We start from the raw sequence: 5,278 nt of genomic DNA, 5'->3' as shown, positions 1-5,278 counted from the left end.
ACAGGAAAAAGACCATTGAAGAAGCCATAGATGTCATCGAAACTGTAGCTGAGAATGACTACTTCTATGCTTTTGAAAGAGGCAATACTCGAGGAGTAATGGAGCTGAACAACATGGACGCGCTGCTGGCTCAAAACAAGATGATCAACAAGCAGCTAGCTGACCTTACCAAGAAGATGGAAAGAAACCAAGTTACAGCAGTCACCACCTCATCAGCAGCTCAAGAAGGAGTGAATGCAGAGGAAGAGGGTGACCGAGAACAAGCCAACTATATTGGGAACTCACCTAGGCAGACCCATGATCCATACTCCAAAACATATAATCCTAGTTGGAAGAACAACCTAAACTTTGGGTGGGCAAATCAACAAGATCAAGGCCAAGATCAGAGACGTTACAACCCCAACCACAATGCAACTCACCAATATTCCACACAGAGATCATATCAGTACCCACCCAATAATACCTCTCAACATCAATATGAAAACCAAAATGGCCCTTCTCACCCCTCCAATCTCAACCCAACATCACCATCCGAAGATAGGCTCTCCAGAATTCAGACTCTACTTGAAAATATATGCAAAGAAATCCAAGACAACAGAGTGTTCAAGGATGAAGTGCGAGCTAATATCAAAAACCAGGGAGACACTATCAAGAGGCTGGAGTCTCAAGTGGGAGATCTCTCTCAGCAAATTCCCAAGCCTACTGATAGCTTTCCAAGTGACATAGAGAAAAACTCGAGAGGTGAAGCAAAGAAAGTAAGATGAGAAGAATGTAAGGTGGTCACCTTATGTGATAAGGGGAGTAAAAAAGAACTGAACAAACCCTTAGAACACTCTCGAGATATTTTAGTAGAGAAGCAAGAAGAGGGTGACCAAGAAACCAACTCCACACAGAAGAAAGAGCTAAGGGAGAAGGAGATTCTGAACCCATATGCACCTTTTCCCCATAGACTCAAGGGTGGTGTAGAAAGGAAAGTGTACTCAAAATTCTTCGACATGTTTGCATCCCTCTATGTAAACATACCATTCATCAAGGCTCTCCAACAAATGCCTTCATACATCAAGTGTATGAAAGAGCTGCTAACCAAGAAGAGCTCACTCAAGGGAGGGCAAATAATACTGATGAATAAGGAGTGCAGTGCCCTCATTCAACTAGAGTTGCCTACAAAAAGGAAGGACCCAGGGAGTTTTCACATCCCTTGTGCTATAGGAGAAACAGTGATTGATAAGGGACTCTGTGACCTGGGAGCAAGGATCAACTTAATGCCTTTATCCCTCATGAAGAAACTTCAGATCAATGAGCTAATGCCCATAGACGTGGTCATCAATCTGGCTGACAAAACTAAAAAACAAGCAGTAGGAGTGGTTGAAAACGTGTTGGTAAAGGTTGAGAACTACTTCCTTCCTATAGACTTTGTCATCTTGGAGATGGAAGAGAGTTACCTCCATCCAATCATATTGGGAAGACCATTCCTAGCCACAGCCAGTGCACTTATAGATGTGGAGCGAGGAGAGCTAATACTGAGGATACACGATGAACAACTTACCTTCAATGTCTTCAAACCCTCACAAGAAGCAGATCAAGAAAACAAGGAATCAAGGGAGGATCACAATAAGGCAATGGTGGAAGAAACAAGCACTGAAGCACAAATAATACCCCTGGGAATCCCTTTGGTTGACGAACAATACAGTCAGAAGGCACAACAGCTAAAGGAAACACAAGAGGAGCTAAACCCACCAGAGTCATATGAGACCAGCAACAAAATCTTCCTGTGAAAATAAGCCACAAGGAGCAGGAGAGCATTAAAAGAAACAAGGAAGAAGGCACCAAGGGGATGGAAGAACAAGAAGATCCCTAAGGACGATTTCTCTCCAGGGGATAAAGTAAGCTCTGCTCATTTCCCAGCTATTCCACCTCATCTACTCACCATTCTATCTCAGCTGCCTAAAGTTTTTACCATCACCAGAATTCTCTCCTTGGAACATGTGGAGGTTTTTAATGAAGTCAACAGAGATAGATTCACTGTGAGAGGGGAAGATTTGAAGCATTACTAACCACCCTGACAAAGGCATAACGTCAAGCTAATGACACTAAAGAAGTGCTTCATGGGAGGTAACCCATATTTTAATTTTTAGATGTCTGAAGTAGTTAATAAAGCAAGGTTCATGAATTCCAAATCAACTTTGACAAACAACTAGATGAATCCTTGTATGCAACGTATAGTGAACAACAAGTTTGGTGTTCCAGGCACACTAAGAGGATAAGAACACAATTCATATCGTGTTACTCTTAGAGCCTTAATCAACTCTTTTTACACTACATGGCCACAAACTAAGTTTGGTGTCACCAATGTTGCATACATGAACAATTAATCAGTCAGTTGAGTTGTATTCATGAATAGCACTTAGTTAAAAAAATAAAAATTTTAAAAAGTAGTTATTCCACTTCTAATTCTTGCTGCCACTATCCAGACTCATTAATTATATTCCTTTTTATCTTGTAGGAGAAATGAAAGGAAGATTGAAGAGAATTGATGAGACAATTTGAGAAGAGGGTTTGGCCACTTCACAAGGGGGGACTATAGACATGTCTTCAAAGGGAATGCATTAAAAAATGTTACCATACAACATTGGAAGAATGATACCCTTGGAGACTGAACCAACCCCATCATAAAAGTGATGATCCTTGTGCCCATCCACTTTATACCCCTCCATATTCAAATGTCCTTTCATTTCACTCTTTTATCTTTCGAACACACACACCCAACACTTCTTCTTTCATCCAAACACAATTCCATAGCTGCACCCTATCTTAACCCGGTCGAATTCCATCATCAATCCATAATTTTCAACACCCTCATGTACAAACTTCTACTCATGGCATCATCAAGCTCCAAGAGGCGAAAAAGAAAGGGACCGGTGGAGAGCATCCCTTTTGATGAGGGAAGGTTCAAGACCGCCTTCCATGAGCTTCAATTTGAATGGATAAAGCACAAGAAAATATTGCCAGAATTGACATTCCAGTTCAACGATGATGAGTGCCCACAGATTAGAGAGAATATTGAACAAAGGGGTTGGCAAGAGCTCACGAACCCAGACACAAAGATAAATGCAAATCTCATTAAGGAGTTCTATGCCAATGTGGCTAGAGAAGACACTACCAAGGCTCCTACCTTCAGTAGCTACGTGAGAGGAACAGAGGTAGACTTCAGTCCCAATGCCATAATGAGGACTCTCCATCTGAGATCACAACCTTCTGACAAGCCCAGTTATCAAGCAAGAATAAGTAATGGCCCCGACAATGATGGGCTTGAAGAAATTATGAACGATATGTGTGTTATAGGATCAGATTGGGAAAGGTATTCGGATAAGAGACCACGGTTCATTAGAAGAGGAGATCTCATCCCGGAAGCCAAGAGATGGTTTGAGCTCGTGAAAAGATCTATCCTTCCAGCCTCAAACAATTCTGAGGTCAACATTGCTCGAGCTACTATGGTACATTGCATCATGAGGGGTGGAGACATCAACGTACATGAAATTATAGCTGAGGGGATCCAAGAAGCAGCCGAAAAGATTGATCCGAGTGATCGGCTTTGCTACCCCAGTACCATCCTGAGACTATGTATGAAAGCCAAGGTAGTCTTCGAAGATAGCAATCCAAATTGGATAAACCCTGGAAGGTTAGTTATGCTCCAGCGCATAACCTATGTGGCACCTGCTCAACAACAAAGAAGGCCTCAGATAAGGAAAATAACATCACAAGAAGAACCTCATCAAGAGGAACCTCAACAAACAGAATACCAGCAAGAAGAGCAATACGATCCAACCAACATAAATCTGGTTCACATTCAAGGAGCCATTGAGGACTTGGCAAGGAGATATATGGAAGGACAAGAACAACAACTACACTTTTAAGCTCAAAGGATGGATCGTCAAGAAGAACTACTCTCTAATTGGATGAATCAATAAGGGAAGTGGCAGAAACAACAAATGGAGCAGCAACAAGAACACTACTCCCAGCTCACCCAAGCCATCAATCAAGTAACTGAAAGGCAAGAGCATCAAGATAAACGCCTTCAAAGACTCAACCAATGTCAGTTAGCTCATATGAAAGCATTCAACTAGTTCAGCGTGCTTAATGAAGGACGGCAACTACATAGGGAAGAATTCAACATAAACATTCAGGCCAAGTTGACTTATGTGGCTGGGCATATGCATAATTTGCACTCTGCCATCCCGAGGTATGATAGGGTTCATAAAGACCTAACAGAACAAGAGGAGGGGAAGGTAAAACAACAGAAGGAAGCATTGAAGAAGAAGATGGAAGATGCTGACTTCTGGAAAAAGTTAGTCGGAAAGCGCAAAGGAAATGGGGGCTCAAGCACTCAAGAAGGACATAAAGAGGACAAACAAGAAAGAGAGCATGGGCACCCTCATGAGTAAAAGGTGGCGGAGTTCCATTTCATTTTCTTTCTTTAAATATCTAAATAAGGAAAATCATGTATGAGATAGAACATGCTTCCGTAGTAGTTTAGGAAGTTTCAATTCTACTTTTAAATTTTCTTTGCTTAAGTCCATGTGTGCTAGTCTAAGTTCCCTATTTTCATTTTCATCCTGCTTAAATGTATGCTTGTCCTTTAAGTTAAATAAAAGAAAATGTTATGAAAAACCAGAGTGGGGTTCTTCTTGTGGAATAAGTTCTTAATGTTTGTGGTGTAGTAATTGGTTAGCTAAGTTGGTTCACCAATAAGGTATACAGGCAACTACATGCTCTGAATCCTATGTTTGAAGCACATTCTATGAGACTAGTTAAAAAACAAGGTCCTAATAAGAAAAAGAAAAAGAACAGTAAGAGTTGGAAAAAGAAAGAAAAGGAACAAGAAATAAGGCTAGGCACTAAGGGTTTAAACTTTGAGGGATGTGTCTGTGGTGTTCTTGTGCCAAGGATCTGCTTGGATGAATAAGCACTTTTAGGAGTGCTTCATTACTTGGTAACTTGGGTTAACTAACCTGGGATTATCAACTGAAAATCCACTATCAAAAGCAACCTTGCCACATAACACTTAGTGACCCAAAGAGGTGCTGGACACCAAGGCCTCAAGGAAAGAAAATAATAAACCATATGCCTGTGGTGTGCATGTCTGGGGGAGAGAGACTTGAGGGAGTAAGTCCTTAGGGGTGTTTCAACACCTAGCACCTTGAACCAACTGGTTCGGGAGTGTTGGCTGAAAGCTTATTTTAAAGAGTTGCCCCCTCACAGAGCACTTAGCCTAAGAATG

This window comes from Arachis ipaensis, chromosome B10, assembly GCF_059453495.1.
Source record: "Arachis ipaensis isolate K30076 ecotype BB chromosome B10, ASM5945349v1, whole genome shotgun sequence".
Taxonomy (NCBI): domain Eukaryota; kingdom Viridiplantae; phylum Streptophyta; class Magnoliopsida; order Fabales; family Fabaceae; genus Arachis; species Arachis ipaensis.
This window is presented reverse-complemented; position numbering follows the sequence as displayed.